Source organism: Myotis daubentonii, chromosome 2 (genome assembly GCF_963259705.1).
Source record: "Myotis daubentonii chromosome 2, mMyoDau2.1, whole genome shotgun sequence".
Classification (NCBI taxonomy): Eukaryota; Metazoa; Chordata; class Mammalia; order Chiroptera; family Vespertilionidae; genus Myotis; species Myotis daubentonii.
This window is the reverse complement of record NC_081841.1, coordinates 62304669-62323045: the sequence shown is the minus strand read 5'-3', so window position 1 is coordinate 62323045 and position 18377 is coordinate 62304669.

The following is an 18377-nucleotide window of genomic DNA, read 5'->3' as shown; positions in this document are numbered from 1 at the left end:
GGAGTCACTGGTACTCAGTGTGCATGCACTGAGAATCAGGGATCCCGTGCGCACACGATGAGAAACAGAGTCCCCATGTGTGCTGAGAGTCAAGTCACTGGTGTTCAGTGCTGCCTCTTGCATGAAGAATCAGAGTCCCTGGTCTGCTTGGGGGGCTGGGTTTCACAGCTTCCCTGTGTCAGCAGGAGGCCTAATCCTGTGCCAGGAAACAGACTCCCATGTGCATGTGCACCCAGAGCCAAAGTTACATTGCATAGCCGCCCTGTGTCGGCAGGAAGCCTTGTCACAAGGAGCGGATCTGGCAGGTCCTATGCGGCCGCAGCAGGCCGGTGGGGAGGGGGACGGGCTCCGTGACTCATGATAATCTGCGGCCGGGATGTCTGGACTCTTGGTGTTCGTGGGTCTGAAGGTCTTTGTCCTGAGTGGTTGTAAGGTCCCAGCTTGCATTTGAGACCAGATTGGGTGGTGGTGAGGCTAGGGTCCTAGTTGCAAGCAGTCCTTTTCTTCAAGCTGGCATGGTCTCTGTGCCTGCACTGGCTGCCCTGGAGTCCAAAACTCTTTATTTAAAGGTGAGTCAGTACCATGGGCGCTGAGGTCACCCATGGGAATAGTAGAATCAAGTTAAGAAGGAAATACTGCAAGTTGGGTGTGAGAACCTTAAATGAATGTGAGGGATTGACCAGTAGGAAATTGATAGTGACATGAAGAGGTAACAGGTGTCATAACCTATTAGCATAAGCTTGAAGGAAGATAGATTTCTGCACACAGTGGGGGAAAATGGTCTGGAAGTGACACTGGGCTACTAAGAGAAGGACAACATTGTTCTGAGCCCCCTGGCCATGGTATATGAGAGGATGGGTTGCCTCTGTGAAAGAAGGAACAAGGAAAGCAGTTTCATTGTGGGAAAGCCAGGTCTCATTAAGGTAAGAAATTAAAGAAAATATTTTTAAAAACCAACTATGTATTATTTTTCTTTAATGTGATGGTTAATTTTATGTGTCACCTTTTGATGATATTAGCATTTATATTTGTGAACTTTGAGTAAAGCAGATTGCCCTCCAGGATGTGAGTGGGACTCAGCCTACCTGTTAAAGGCCTAAATAGAGCAAGGAGGCCAGCCTCCCAAAGTAAAAGTGGGTTCTCCGGCAGACTCCAGTGCATGTTATCTGCACCAGTGGTTCTCAGGGGTCTCCAGCCTGCCAGGAAGTACTGCAGATTCTGAACTTGCCAGTCTCCATCATTACATGAGCCAATTCTTAAAATGTGTGTGCGTGTGTATGTGCACGCACACACATCCTATGGCTTCTGTTTCTCTGGAGAACCCTGACTAATACATTCATATTTCTGATTTTCCTTGTATAGTATTTCACATAATCCTCAAGAGACTGAGGATTCATGAGAGTTTGTTTACAAAGCAGCAGAGGTTCCAGAGGGCAAAAGGCAACAATTTAACAAGGAGGCCAATTAAATCTTTGGAATGAGTGACAGTACATGGAAACTAGGAAGACTATATGATGAGAAGCCCATGATACTAATATAAATTATTCTTCTTCCTACTGGAAATTGCAAACCCCAGGAGAGCCTGGAAAAATTCCAAAGAAAATTTAATCTAGATGCTGCTTGCACGTTGGGAGAGAGCTCCAGTCTGCCCCTTTAGGTCCCCTGTAGCACCACAGGGCTGAGACCGCCCATCTCAGCACAGGGCTGTGGTGCAGCAGGACCTAGGTCAGTGATGGCAAACCTTTTGAGCTCAGCGTGTCAGAATTTTGAAAAACCCTAACTTAACTCTGGTGCCATGTCACATATAAAAATTTTTTGATATTTGCAACCATAGTAAAACAAAGATTTATATTTTTGATATTTATTTTATATATTTAAATGCCATTTAACAAAGAAAAATCAACCAAAAAAAATGAGTTTGCGTGTCACCTCTGACACGCGTGTCATAGGTTCGCCATCACTGACCTAGGTCTAACAGTCTCTTCAAAAACCTTTGACTCCTCTTCTCTGAACATCGAGCTTAGGTGTGTTAATGTCTGGGTCACTGAGGAAGAGAAAGTCCTCATGCTTTCCTAGACATGAACCACCAATGGCCTGCCTCCCTGCTTAGATCTCTCCAGGTAGAGGAAGCCACCTTCTGGTGTCCATACCTTACAGCTGTAGACAACAACGGCCTGTTCCTCAGTTTGTCTGCAGCAAGGCTGTGACTACCCTCTCCTCTTCCCATCAGAATTCGTCTCTAGGAAATGTGACTCACTGCAATCACCTTCAGCCACACTGGTGATTAAGTGGCTTGTCTTTCAGGGTCCTTACTGTACTCTCCTGACCCCAAGTTTTTCCTGTACAGTCCATCACAGTGCCTGGAATTTCCACTATTAGAGATCACTTTTCAGTGGTGGCAAAAAACAAAACAAAAACCATTCCTGGTGTCTATTCTCCAAGCCAATAATAACCAGAAGGAGGGAGAGCAATGAATTGGGGATGATGTTTGATTACACCTAATTATTTCCTCCCAAGAACCATTCAGAGAAGGAAGAAATGTATTATTTGCCACAACTGCTCTGTTTTCCTTTTGTTAACAAAGTTTAGAAATACTTAATAATAAGGACACTGTTTTACCTGGGTGCCTCCGGGATTAACAAATTGTCTCTAATTCACATGCTTCCAATGATACATTTTACTAACAATACTTCTCATTCCATGCAAGTGGATAGTGCATCATCAGTATTATATAAAACCTTCTCTATACCAGGACAGTGCAGTTCATACATCCCAATGGGACTTGAAGAATGCTCTGGGAAGCCTCATATGAACATCTCATACACACATGCAGTTGCTCATCTCATCATCAGTGTCATCTCAGTGTCCTTCCTGCTGTTTTGCCTCTGGCCCATCGTCTTCAGGGCTAAGATAGTGTAAGTCACTATTTAAAGTGGAAAAGATGAATGCTCAAGTCATTATAAATGACTAAAACCTTAGTCATAAATAGGTTTATCAGATTCAATCTGGAAGCAATCAGGAGTTCAAAGGACTGGAATGAAAGATCAAAACGACTTAAAGCCTTCCGGAGAGGACAGACGTGGTGATGTCCACAGGAAGGCCTCCGGGAGCCAGAGCAGCGCGGACTCCAGGCCCTTAGTGGGGTTTCTGTGCGGCAGAGGCTTAAGAATGTTGGCGGAAATGGAGCTATATCCGCAGCAGGATCTTCTTCCCTGTTCTGCCTGGGCTCAGAAGCTTCATTAACTTAACGCATCAGTGTCCTGGAAGCAACCACAGCGACTGCCTTAGAACTGAGGGCTTGGCCCGGAAATCCTTTGCTGTCTGGGGTAGAGAGTAGGACAGCAGGAAGAGTTCTTATAGGCACAGTAGGCAAAGACAGAAAATATGCACTTTTTAAAGGTTTCAGTTGGAGGTTTCTGAGACAGAGCATAATAGAAATTGAGAAATAAAAATAAAGGCATAGAAAGGAAAGGGACAGACATAATAATGCTAATGGCTAGGGGTATTTTGAATAGCTGAGAGACAGAGAGAGAGAGAAAGAAACAGGAAGAGGGAGGGAAGGAGAAAGAAGGGAGGGAGGGAGGGAGGGAGGGAGGGAGGGAGAGAGAGGAGAGGCTTACCAGCATAGGCCTGAAGAGATCGCAGATAATATCTAAGCAGCTCTGAAACTTCAGGTATAAAACAATCTTAGGAACAATACATTCATCTGAATAGAAGACCAGAGTTGACATGATGGCCGTTTGAACAAATGAAAAGCACTGTGGGATGTTTTGTGGAGCATCAGCCCAGCAAGAGAATAAATAGTGGCCTGTTTGATGTTCTCTATTTCTGACTCATCTAGTTCTATGATATGAGACCTCTTCTTGGAAAACACCGTGGCTGAGATGTGCATATCAAACGTTTTTCTAATTTCATATAATTCCTAAGTGAACTTTCCTGATCTATACAGATAAGGAATAAGATGTAGGGAAATAAACTATTTCAATTTGTTGTATTTAATGGTGATTTAACTAATTTTACCTCCTCTTATTTAGTGCACACATTTTTTTTTATTATGTTCCCCTCTCTAACCCTTTTAGCACTAATACAAATTTCAGACTAGTTCAAGAAGTTATCCTATTTGTGTCTAACTTTGGAGACATAAACACCAATTATAGCTATTATATTGCAGGTGTCTTATCCTCATACCTAATAAATAGTGGTCTCTTCCAGGTAATAGGAAAGCTCAAGACTTAGCCAAAGCACTGAATTAGGTGAATTAAACATCCATGCAAAGATCTAATCAAAAGGAGACTATGGAAGGGTTTATAACCAGAAAATGATTAACTTTACCCCCCACCCCATGAAAAACATGGTAAATGTGCCCATCAAAAGTTGGCATAACCAGCCCTGGCCAGTGATCTCAGTGGTTAGAGCATCATCTCACATATACAAGTGTTGCTGGTTGATTCTCAGTCAAGAGCATATCTGGGTTGCAGTTTTGATCCATGGTTCTGGTCAGGGCATGTGCAAGAGGCAACCAATCAATGTGTCTCTCTCACATGGATTTTTTTTTTCTCTTTCTCTCTCCCCAACCCCCTTCCTCCCTTCCACTCTAAAAACCAATGGAAAAAATATCCTCAGGTGAGGATTAACAAAAAAAGTTGGCATAACCAATTTAATGTACAGGAAATATTTTATACTTAGACATAATAACAGACAATCCAGAAACTAGAGGTAGAAATAACTTAGAGTTATAAAGAACCTGGGAGGTGATTTGGCACAGCTACCTGGCTTGATGAAGATAAGATATTAATATTTTACTTGGCAGATGAGGAGACTGAGTTCTGAGGCAACCCAGCAAGTTAATGGCCAAGGGAGAATTAAACCCTATGCTCCCATCTTTGGTACATGTTATCTAGAGTTAGTAAAATATTTAAAAAGTTTTATGCTATTTTAGGAAAGCAGAGTCAAAACCCCAATATATTAAATGAGAGGCTTCAGAAGGGAGATTCGTGGAAATAATATTTATTATCAAAAGAATAACTTAGAAATTTATGGCTATATGACCTAGCTCAGGAGACCTTGAATAAAGAAAACTTTTCTTCAATTAAAGTGTGGAAGAGGAAGAAGGGAATATTTTTAAAAACAACTTTTCATGATATGTGTTCATCTTTCAAATTTTTCTTCTATATTATTTCCCCTAACCACAAACATCGTCACAGAAGCGCAGTGGAGTTCACTAACAGATCAAACACTTTGGCATCTCTTTTCTCTATTACAAACACATTACCACTGAAAGTTTCCCTGGGCTATTGAGAGAAAGTATGTTTCCCTCTTTCTATATAGCACAAATATATTTAATTCATATTCTATGTGCATAGATTTTAAAATATCACTGATATTTATAATGAAAGTTATGATCAAAATGACAAATTCTTGCCCTGGCTGTTGTGCTCAGTGGTTAGAATGTCGGCCTGCACACCAAGAGGTCGAAGGTTCGATTCCAGGTCAAGGGCATGTACCTGGGTTGCAGATTCAATCTCTGGCCCTGGTCAGGGCACATGCAGGAGGCAACCAAATGATGTGTCTCTCTCATACCGATATTTCTCTCTCTCCGTCCCTCCCTTCCCTCCCTCCCTCCCTCCCTTGTACTCTCTTTAAAAAGCAATGGAGAAAATATCCTCAGGTGAGGATTAACAAAAACAAGAAGACAAATTCTCTTTCCTGTTATCTATATATATAAAAGGCTAAGCGACTGGCTGACCGGACAACGGGCCAGTAGGTATGATGCACACTGACAACCAGTGGGCAGACACTCAATGCAGGAGCTGCCGAGCAACAGCAACTTTGCAGAGTGCCCTCTCGCACTCCAGGACCCGTTGAGGGATGTTGTTCTGCTGGTTTCGGCCTGATCCCCACAGGCCAGGCTGAGAGACCCCACTTGCCGGAGAGACCCTGCTCACTCCACAGATGCCCTTTGAACCGCAGCACTGCCCCAGGTGCGGCAGGCCTGGGAGAGACCACAGGAAGTTGGCTCCAGGGTGTGTCTGGCCCATCTCGCCCAGTCCCGCCCTGCCGGCCACCTTCTAATTAACTTCCTTTCAATACTCATGAATCTGTGCACCGGGCCTCTAGGAGTGTAATAAAAATATCAAATTTCTTCTTTGCTTAAAATAAATTTTAATATAGTAATCAATAGTAGACAGGACAATTTTTCTCTTTTAGAATGAATTCTATATTTCCCTTCTCCTTTTGGGAGCTTTGAAGTGAACTTTCATAAGACTTACTGTAGACAGAAAAAAATAAGATAATGTACAAAACCTGTATCTTCACAACTCAAAAGACTGGAGTGGACCAAATATTATAAGGCTAAGAAGACATGAAATGGTTGTCTGGATAATTATGATCAAATAGAGTTATAGGACTTGAAGCAACTACAGAGACGATCTCTTTGCCCTTACATAGAATTATAAATAGATCTGAGGCTTTTTTATTTAAATGCAGAAAAATACATCCTTCTCTGAGGTAATTTTCTTGAATTCCCAATTGGAGCGGAAGTACCTAAGCAATTTTTAAGCAGTTGAAGGAAATGGAAAGTGCTCATCAATGGAAATTTTAGTGGACTAACAGGAGTAAGTTACATTTGCTGCCTATTCAAGATGTCTTCGAAATGAGATGATAAACCAAGTAAAATTTTTCTTCTCTTCAAATGACTCATTTTTAGATTAAATTGAAGAAGACCTTACTTCATGTGATAGAACATGAAAGAAAACCAGAATCTGATTCTTGAAGAAAATCTCAGACATCAGTCAATATAGCTTGCATTATTACATTAATGTTGACAAAATATTTCTTTGAATTTTAATGTCATTTCACTCCAAGGCATCTCTGTACTTGATAATCTCATTTTGGTAAGGTAGGATGTGTATTATTTTACCCATTTTATAGATAGAAAAAATGAGGTACAGAAAAGTTAGGTGATCTGTAAGAACTGATTCTAGATTATAGTATTTTCTTCCTAATATACAACGTCTTTCTAATAAGGAGTGGTTTCTGAAATGGGGACATGGGGGCTATATATATAGAGATATATATGGCTTGGGACAGTAAAATCAGAGGCAAACATAAGGAGAACTGAGTCAGCACAAGGTCAGCACTGTTGGAACTATGCCAAATTCAAAAGAGCCTAGGGCTCTGGACCATGTGCATTTTAGGAGCTGAAGTACTGAGCAGCTTATAATTAACAGCAAGTAAGATAGTAAATGAACAATTAATATTCTCATTGTGATTTCAATAATAATTGGACTAGAAATCAATTTAATTACACAACAAAGTTAATGTAAAATGAACTAAACAGATTTATGTAATTATTAAGAGACAATGAATTAAAATTGGCACTTAAGGAGTGATGGTTGTCTGGGTAATACATATGAAGTGAGATTATTTTGAACTAGTCAAGAAAGACAAAGTTTTTAAAGATAATTTTACATATTCTATTTTTGTGAACAAGCATCTTCTGTATTGGTACAATAAAGTTAAAATACAGATACAGACCAAACCAATATGGTTAATTTGTTTTTAGCAAACTACACTTATTACATTAAATTTTTTAAAAAATGTTTTTATTGGTTTTTAGAGAGAGCGAGGAAGGGAGAAAGATAGAGAGAAAGAAACATAGAAGAGAGAGAAACATCATTTATCAGTGGCCTTCTGCACGCTCTCTACTGGGGATGGAGCCTGCAACCCAGGTATGTGCCCTGACCAGGAATCAAACCAGTGACCTCTTGGTTCCTGAATCGATGCTCAACACCTGAGCCACACGGGCTGGCCTATTACATTTAATTAATATTTGAAAATTGATACACTGAACAAGTGAAACTCTTTAGAAGCAAATAAGTTATATTTTTGTCTTCCATTGTTTCTTAAAATATATTTGACTAGAGGCATGGTGCATGACATTCATGAACTGGGGGGGGGGGGAGTGAGGGAGGAGTCCCTCAGCCCAGCGTGCGCCCTCTCACAATCCAGGACCCCTTGGGGGATGTCCGCCTGCTGGGTCTAAGCCAGCAGGAGGATATCCCCCAAGGGGTCCTTAGTGGGCTCACTGCTCCTTAGCGTTGCCTCAGAGGTGGAAGAGGCTCCTGCCACCACCGCTGCACTCGCCAGCTGTGAGCCCGGCTTCTGGCTGAGCGGCACTCCCCTGTGGGAGCACACTGACCACCAGGGGGCAACTCCTGCGTTGAGCGTCTGCCCATTGGTGGTCTGTATGCATCATAGTGACTGGTTGTTCCGCTGTTCAGTCAATTTGCACATTAGATTTTTATTATATAGGATGAGGATGAACTTTCCCTTCTATGAAATAATGCATGAGACCAGGGCGAGTCCAGTAGCATATCATAGTCCAACCATTCACCCAAAGGTAATAAAAAGTTCTCTGGCCATTTTAAGTTGCAAACACAGTCTCCATTTTGTATTTAAAATGGTCTAGTTCAATGTATTAACCAACACTTCAATCTTAAGTCAAAAGTAAGACCTATAGTCAACATATACAACACACAAACACCACACACACACACACACACACACACACACACACACACACACACACACACACACCTCCTGGCTGAAATCAGCTACAGGCTGTAGACATGACACCTGCATGGGTCCGCAGGAGAGGGCAGGTTCTTCACTCCTTGCCTTCCCCTTTCTCCCCAGCTTTCTAGAAACTTTAGAATTGGCATGAACACAAAGGAGCAAAACGGGTTCAGGAAAGTTCTCACTTATCTGGTAGTGTTCTGTCAGAAACTGACTTTGGAATCTTAGAGACCAGCTTAAGTTTAACATGACCTTCTTGGGTCTTCCAGGACTCTTTTAGGCCTACTGTTGGGCCCCTCCTTAGCCTGGGTGATGCCCCTCCATTGCCCTTGGTGGACAAAGACTGTCTTTGCTGGAGTTCCCTTAGCTTCCCAGTTGGTCCTCTCGACAATAAGAAACAAAGTAACATAGCAAAAATATATTTTTATAAATATTCCATAAATGACATAATTTCAAAATGCCTAACTTGGACTATCAAGTATTTGATTAAACTTGAGTTACACTGTATTTTCAGGAAGTGTATTAATCTAAATAGAACAATTAGCAGAACATTTCACAAGGCCTTAGTATGTCTAGGCAGAAAAGTCCAATCATACACAGGCACTGCCAAATGTTTCTTGTGCTTATAAGTATGTGAATGCCTCCTTTCTTTAACAAGCCATTGCAGAGTTGCTTATTTTTGTGTGCAAATTAATAGCTTATTTTGTGTGCAACTCTCTTCCTTGAAAGAAAATATAGTTCCAAGAATTCCTAATTCAATCCTGAGGACAATACATACATATTTGGAGTCATGGGAAACAATACAAAGAAAGCACCATCATACAAGTTCAAAATAGTCTCATAAAGTACATATAAAAAGTTCTCTCCCTCCACTCACTTGCCCCGTCTAAAGGGAGGCGTATTCTTTTAAAGTATACCATCCTAATTTTTTGTTATGGTTGAATGGACAACTATTTACAAACAGCAACTATAAAATAGTTTCTTATTTTCATTTATACTTATTGCTTGAAAACAGAGGTTTATGACAATTGTGCAATGTACTTGTGGAACATACCAGGTGCACCAGTTAATAATGTGGATTTTGTAACCAAAGAAAACACAATAATTTCAAGAGAAACATCAAAAGTGCTTTAAAATTAAAAATTGAAAATTTTCAAAGTGCTTTAAAATTGAAAATTTCAAAGGTGCTTTAAAATTTAAAATTGAAAATTTTCAAAATTTTTTCAAAGTAATGTCCCTCGCTAGCCTCTCCATTGCCTTTGGTGGACAAAGGCATTTCCCCCATCTTTCAGGTAATTTGTGGATACCGTCCCAATAGAGCTTTTCTTATTTTGAGGCAAACCATTCAGAGACCCAATTTTCCACTTCTTCGTACATTTTGAAGTGGTGCTCAGAAAGTGCATGTGCCATTGATCAGAACAAGTCATAATCTGAAGGAGCAAGGTCTGGTGAATATGATGGGTGAGTTAATACTTCCCAGGCAAGATCTTTTAACGTGTCTTTAACTGGTTTTGAAGTGTGATATGGTGTGTCATCATGAAGCAAAATTACTTTGCCGTGTCTTCTGGTCATTTCATGATCAAAGCATGGTTCAAATTGATTATTTGTTGTCGGTAGTGATCAGTATTAACGGTTTCACCTGGTTTTAGAAGCTCATAATACACCACACCTTCCTGATCCCACCAAATGCAGAGCATTGTCTTCTTTCCGAAATGATTTGGCTTTGCAGTTGATGTTGATGGTTGACCTGGATCAACCCATGATTTTGTGCATTTGGGATTCTCAAAATAAATCCACTTTTCATTGCCAGTCACAATTCGATGCAAAAAAGACTTTCTTTTGTGCCGTTGAAGCAACATTTTACTAATGACTTTTCAGTTTTCCATTTGTCTTTCATTCAATTGATGTGGCACCCATTTTTCTTCCTTTAAAATCTTTCCCTAGCCGAAACCGGTTTGGCTCAGTGGATAGAGCGTCGGCCTGCGGACTGAAGGGTCCCGGGTTCGATTCCGGTCAAGGGCATGTACCTGGGTTGCGGGCATATCCCCAGTGGGAGATGTGCAGGAGGCAGCTGATCGATGTTTCTCTCTCATCGATGTTTCTAACTCTCTATCTCTCTCCCTTCCTCTCTGTAAAAAATCAATAAAATATAAAAAAATAAAAAATAAAAAAAATAAAATCTTTCCCATTGCTTATAAACGATCAGAAATTGTTTGCTGAGCAACATTTAATCTTTCTGCAAGTTGTTTTTGAGTCTGACATGCATCTTCATCCAATAATGCTTGTAATTGTTGGCCTTCGAACTTTTTCGGTTGACCTGGACATTCTTTGTCTTTCAAATCGAAATCATCACTTTTAAAGCGTTTAAACCAGCGTTCACAAGTATCTTGAGATGGAGCATGTTCACCATAAGCTTCCCGAAGTATACAATAACTTTTTCTTCAAAATAAAGTAATTAATTAAAACTTCCTGCAAATACGCCCCCCCCTCCTTTTTGGCACAAAATGCAACATTTTAAAGCTAAAAATATCTATGATGTTAACACCTTCACAAAATTTGACATGAAGTTTTGAAGCTTTTGTCAATACAACAAAATAACATACATATCAAATCACATACACATCAGCATATGTGTAACTCCATCTCTTGAAAAAAACTGCATTATTAACCAGTACACCTGGTACATCACCATTGCATAAGTTTCAAACTTTAAAAACAGTTCTTGTCTGTTTTCACACTCAAAACAAGGCAAGCAGCCAAATGAGAACTTTTATAGCCCAATTAAAATTCTACTTTTTTCACATGGTATAAATCCCAAATGACCAAAAGATACTCCTTTTAAAGCTATATCTACCAAGTGAAGAACTAATTTGGTAGCTGACCAAAGATATGGATAGTGTTATGGAGGTGTTCATAATTGACTAACTGTATACAGAGCCCCCCTGAAGGAAAGGTTCTATTTGTGCTGAAATGACTAGAACCAAGAGCCTGTCTCTTGAAGGAGCTTAGAGTCTGTCAAGGCCAAATCTACCTACTGAAAGCACTTTGTGAGAAATTGATATTAAAATTTTTAAAAAATATATTTTATTGTTTTTTTACAGAGAGGAAGGGAGAGGGATAGAGAGTTAGAAACATCGATGAGAGAGAAACATCGATCAGCTGCCTCCTGCGCACCCCCTACTGGGGATGTGCCCGCAACCAAGGTACATGCCCTTGACCCGAATCGAACCTGGGACCCTTGAGTCTGCAGGCTGACACTCTATCCACTGAGCCAAACTGGCTAGGGAGATATTAAATATTTTATGAAAGCTAAATAAAATGGAACGGTAAATAGCTGAAGGAATAGAGAACAAGAGTGCTTTGAGTGAGATGATTTTAGAAGGCTCTCTGAGCACTTTGGCAAAAATAAAAATGTAGAGTAAACATCATCTTCCAAACCCCGTTTCTGGAGTTTTCTCATCTAACCATAACTTTAGTAATGCCATATAAGGTCCCAAGAAATGCACACATTATTCCAAGAAAAATGAGGCGGGGTCTGTGTAATGCCACATGTCTGAAAGGTTGAAAATAATGTTTATCAAGGGTATATTTTCATATGTAGACTAGTAGATATTTAATATTGGGTATATTTTTTTAGGTATTCAGGGTGGGGGAGATAATGTTAAATAGAGTAGAATATCCCCAAACGATGGCTAATGATCTTGTATCAGAGTCACCAAAGAGAGGGCTGTAGTATAGAAAAACATCTTGCTTTTGACTCAAAGGCAGATTGGATCTGTGATTTGCATTTTTATGGAATTCTTAGAATACCATTTACTAACTGCATTTGTGGGAGTAGATTACAATATGCATTGTTAAACTCTGAACAAAACAAAGAATAGAATTGTACTCTGAACTAAATGTGATAAGTAGAAAACCCCTTACTGAGAAAAAGATCTCTGTGTGCTCCCCATGCACTCCTGTGAAGACTGACAAATAAACCCTGGTAAGCCATGCGGCAACAGCAACGTGTAAGGCAGAAGAAAGAAGATGCAGGAATAGAATCAGCCAATTACACTGCAACTAAATTGGTCTAATCCAAAGGAACAAGCCAGTAGTTTGATAATATGACTTCAGAAAGCAGCATCATTAAATGTCATTCAAACGTGTCTCTTTAAACAAATAACTCCTTGGAAACTTGGATCAAATAAATGAGAATAAATAATGTTAAAAGAGGAAACTCAGATGAAACAGAAACATCAAAGGTAATGAGGTTGGCTGCAGTTAGACCCACTTGGAGACACTTTTGCTCCATGGATTTCAAGGTTAAAGGAAGTTCAGCGTGTAAAGCCCTGCATGACAGCAACCAGTGACCATTACACACGGACAGAAGGGTGTTTATTTTGCAACCACCTGTGGGGACCACAACAGGGCTTACCATTCCTCTAGATTGACTTCACGGATATATTGCATCCCTTCAAGGAAGATTAGCAGAAGGCTAAGGGCAGAGGCCAAAACCTTTCATCTATAGACCTACCCCAAATCTTCTTCCCACCCCATATATGTACAAATAGGCTCCCCCCTTGCTGTTCCTATATTCCAGATTGTGCTGGGAAAATGCCATCCACAAATAGGCTCAAGTGGGTTTCTAGTCCTTGGGGAGAAAGGAGAGGAAGAGGGAAAGAACAGAATCATTTTCTTAGGAGGAAAAGCACAACAACAATGCCATTCTGATGATTTCCTAAAGGATTAAACAAACTTCTGTACCTGAAGGTGAAATGTTTTTGCTGGAGGAGTTACTACTTCTTTTGGAAGTACGTTTTAGATTTTATTAATCAATGTTTTGTCTTCTTGAGTGCTTACTCTATGCCATGAAATATACTAGACATTTTGGAAATAGGATATATGCATAATTCCTGCACCCAGGAGTATAGTTGGACTCATTAAACAGCTGGAAAACAAAGCAGGATGCTAATTGGTGAGGCACAGAAGGAAACATTTCCATGAAGTTAGAACATTCGATTGGGATGAGCTGACAGGGAAGTTTTCAGGGAAGAGTGGTAACTTGTGTGAGATGTCAAGTGTCATTTCAAGACTATGCTAAGAAATACACGTAGTTGGAAAAATCAGTAAGTTTTCTCATGCTTGTTATTTTCCAACTCTAGCTCTTTGCTCATGATATTCTTTTTCAGCCTGGGTATAGCTCCTGCCAATGCAATCACTTATTTTCCAACCTGGCTCAGAGCACACCTCTGCAGGAAACCCATCCTGCTAACTCCTTTGCACTTTATCATTTTCAAAAAATTCTGACTGTGCTATTTGTCACTTTAGCTGTTCTTATGTCATTGGCTTGGGTGTGCTGGTTTTGCTGATCTTAACCTACTACTAATGACCAAAAAATATAGCATCTTGTTCATTTGAAATTTTCTGTTGTTATTATTTTTCTTTTACTAATTTGGCACCCAGTACAGGTTTTTGCACCTAGAAGGTTGCTTGTTTCATGTGAATTTATTATACTGATCTTTTCACAGTTTCTCCCTTTTTTGCCTACCCTGCCACTTTTTAAATGAGGACTTATTTTCTGGGTTTTTCTTGCTCTGTTCCCTTCTGCCACTTGGATATAAACTTTCACTTTCCTTCGTCTCTGCTGTCCCTAACTTGTTCAATGTTTTTAAATATGCTTTTTTGAAGTATAATTTTCATATGACAAATTGCAAAATTTAATGTTTGACACATTTATACATTATCCTAACTATCATCACAATCATGATCTAGAATATTCTATCACCCTGAAAGTTCCCTCAAGTGCCTTTGAAGGCAAACCCCACTCCTAACCCCAGCAAGCCTTGATGTGATTCTGTTAACACAGGTTTGTCTTATCTAAAATTCTATACAAATGGAATTGTATAGCATGTAGTCAGTCTCATGTTACAGCTCATGTTCTTTACCTGCACTTATTGCCTCTCTTTAACAGACAGAAAATGGCGAAGTCGTTTAAATAAGTTGAAATTGAACACATTGCCCAGGATTGCCTCTTGGCTGCCAAGGGAATCCAATCTGGTCCCATTCAGACCCAACAGCCTTATTAATAATCCATAAACTTAAAAAATTGGGGCAACTACATTTACATTAATAATTATAAACAACTGAGAGAGCTCTTAGGGATCCACAATGAGTGAAATATGTTTCCTGCCTTCTAGAGCTTGCTGCTACTAGAAGAGATAAGACAAAAGCAGAAAAAATGCTGCTATACCAGAAAGTAGGGGACAGGGAGGTACCGACAAACATTCTGGGAGTTCAGTGGAGAAGGAGAGCATATTTAATGAGAGGATTGAAAAAAATCTTTAAAAAAAGATTTATTTGACCTTGATCTTGAAAAATCACTAAGGTGTCAAAAACAAGTGATGTTGAAGTGATATTTCAGGGAGAGACAGCAATGTGGGTGTGGAACGCAGAATAATGGTCTGCTAAGGATGGCCATATTCTGGTGCCTGAAACCTGTGACTATGTTACCTTATATGAAAAAATGGTGTTTGCCACTGTGAGTAAGTTAAGGATCTTGGAACAAGGAGATTACCCTGGGTAGGCCAATGTAATCACAAAGGTCCTTGTAAAAGGGATGCAGAAGGGCCAGGGATGAAGAAAGAGATGTGATGAGAAGCATGGGTGAGAGGGAGTCAGGGAGAGAGAGAGGAGACAGAGATTCTTGAAGCTGCTATATAACTAGCCTTGAAGGTGGAGGAAGGGGCCATGAGCCAGTGACTGCTGGGTCTCCCAAAGCTGAAAAAGGCAAGAAAACAGATTCTCTCCCAGAGCTTTTAGAAGAAGGGCACCTCTGCCAACACCTGGATTTAGCCTGTAAGACCCATTTCTGACTCTCACCTCTGGAACTGTTAGATAATAAATTTATGTTTTTAGGTTCCTAAGTGGTAATTTTTACAACAGCAATTGGAAACTAACACAATGAGAAAATACGGCTTTAAAAAATATAGTGAGTTTGTAGTCTAAGGTATTTGTAGGGAAGCACTGGGAAATCAGGCTGAATCTGCAGGTTGGGAAAAGAGCGTGGCTTCTTGGCATCTGGTGAACACTCATAACTGTGTGCTAAATGCATTTGCTACATGTTATTTTGGCTTAAATTGTGTCCCCTTTAAATTCATACGTTAAAGTCCCAAATTCCTAGGACCTCAGAATGTGATCTTACTTGAAAAAAGGATTGTTGTGGATGTAGTTAGTGAAAATGAGGTTATATTAGGGGTGGGCCCCTAATCCAATTGGACAATTTTTTTAAATCCTTACCCAAGGATATGTTTTTATTGTTTGAGAGAGAGGATAAGGGAGAGGAAGAGAAAGAGAAACATCAATGTGAGAGAGAAACACCGATCGGTTGCCTCCCATACACACTTAGACTGGGGATCGAACTCACAATCCAGGCATGTGTCTTGACAAGGAATCAAACCCATGACCCTTTGGTACATGGGGTGCCTCTCCAACCAACTGAGGCACACTGGCCAGAGCTGGACTGGTATCTTTATAAAAAGGGAGAATTTGGACACAGACCCATCCATAGGGAGACACCAGGCAAAGATGAAAGCAGAGATGGGGATAATGATTTTATAAGCTAGGGAACACTGAAGATCATCAGCAAGCCACTAGGAACTAGATGAGAGGCATGGGACAGAGTCTTCCTCACAGCCCCCAAAAGGACCAAACCTGCAGACTCCTTGACCTCAGACCTCCAGCCGCCAGAACTGTGAGATAGGATGTCGTTCTGTTGTTTAAGCCACTCAGTTTGTGGTACTTTGCTATGGCAGCACTAGGGAATAATACACATACATTTAGGGAAAAAAAATGGGGAGACTTGGAAGAAGTTCAAACTGTGACTTAAAAGATTAACTGGATAGTGGTGTGTGGGGTGGTCCGGAGAGTGAGAAGTCATGAGTGAGTGCAACAGAAGGGAGAGTACTTCGAGTTAGCAGAGCAGTGCATTTTGGTGATTAAAACTTCCAAACCTATAGTCAGAGCTCATAATGCTTACAGAGACAACAGGATAAGATATTTGAAATCATGGCTGACCTAGCAAACCCAATCTGTCAGTAGTTCCCAAGTGTATTACATAGAACACTAATCCCATAAAATGCTCTGAAAGAAAAACATTTTTTTTAGCCAAGTAAATGAGGGAAACAATATTTTAAGTATTAAAGTTTAGAAGGAGTCTTGCAAAAAAAAAAAAAAAAAAAAAGACTCCAACTTTGTATAATTCAGCACCTCTTGAATTTATTTGAACATGCAATCTTTTTTTTTAATAGAACCCTATTTATATCCATGGAAGAGCCTTGGTTCATGTTGTTCTAATTGTACCCCATCCATCCAAAACCTATGCTGTCTAATGCTGTGTCAGGAGGCACATGTGACTGCTGAGCTTTTGAAATCTGGCTAACCTGAATAGAGATGTGCTGTGGGTAAAAATATAATTTGTTTTCAAAGCCTTAGTATGAAACAAAATGCAAAATATCTCAATAATATTTTATTGATTACCATGTTAAAATGATACTTTGGGTATACCAGGTTAAATAAAATGTTATTCAAGTTAATTTGATCTATTTCTTTAAAATTTTTAATATGACTATTAGAAATTTAAATTTACACATGTGGCTAAAATTATATTTCTGTTGGACAGCTCTGCTCTTGAGTATCCTATTTGCTTAGTATTCTCTCTGATTTCTAGGTGCTTTTTGAGAACTGTGAAGGGTCTTGAGGCTTTATCCTATTTGCACACCAAAAAGATAGCTTGCCATAGTTTCAAGGATGCTAGTACAAGACATGAGACTCATGGATCAAATATAAAGGATAGTTTATTATTCATAGCAATAGCAGAAGCCAGAATAACAGCTTGAGTTCCCTGAGTCCCAATTCCCATGGGTGATATGATGATACTTACACACCGAAAGGGTGACATTACAGTAGAATCCTGAGTTTAGGAAACGCAAATCTCTAATGATCAACCAGCATGCATAGCCTTTGCTCTAACGGGATGCATTATCTTTATTATACTAGAGAGTAAGCATGTCTGCCCTTTTCTCAGGAAGACTATACCTATCTTCTAAGACTATCAGTAAACCTGCCTTTTGCTCTGAATAGAGACTCATTATCTTTGCTACACAAATACTCATGAAAAGACAATCTGGAACAAAGACCAATCAGTGCCTTGCTTTCAAGATGGGAGACAGTTCTTGTGTTTCTGCACAACAGTTATTTTTTCCAAGACCTTGTGACTAAGAACAGATGTGGAAATGGAGACCACTCTTTGACTTCTAACTTGTACTTAAGAAATGAAAGATGAGGAAAACCTTCTATGGATATCCAAGAGAGAATCTCATTTCTTAGTATATAGGAGAATGTCAGAGTCTAAAAAGGGTTTTGCTTTTTCTGCCACATTTTTGTCTTCCTGGGAAAAATAAAAGATAACCTCTAGTACTTGGATACACTTTCTGGACCACTCTTCTGTGTGCTAAAGCCTGCCCAGGGAGCTCAAGTGTGCACAGGACCCGGCGCTCCTACCATCCATCTTGGTGGCACCAATCCTGCCTTAATCACTTGTTTCTCCTACATAATAATAATAAAATGCAACATTATAGTAACAAATCACTACATATATAAAATATGTAAGTCAAATATACAAAGTACAATATTTATAGAACTTATATGGCAAAATATATATCATTCACTTTTAGAAATTCTTAGGGTAGCAGACATTAAATTTAATAATAATACCATTGCACAAAATACCTTCCGTAATCATCATCTGCATTTTTGGAATC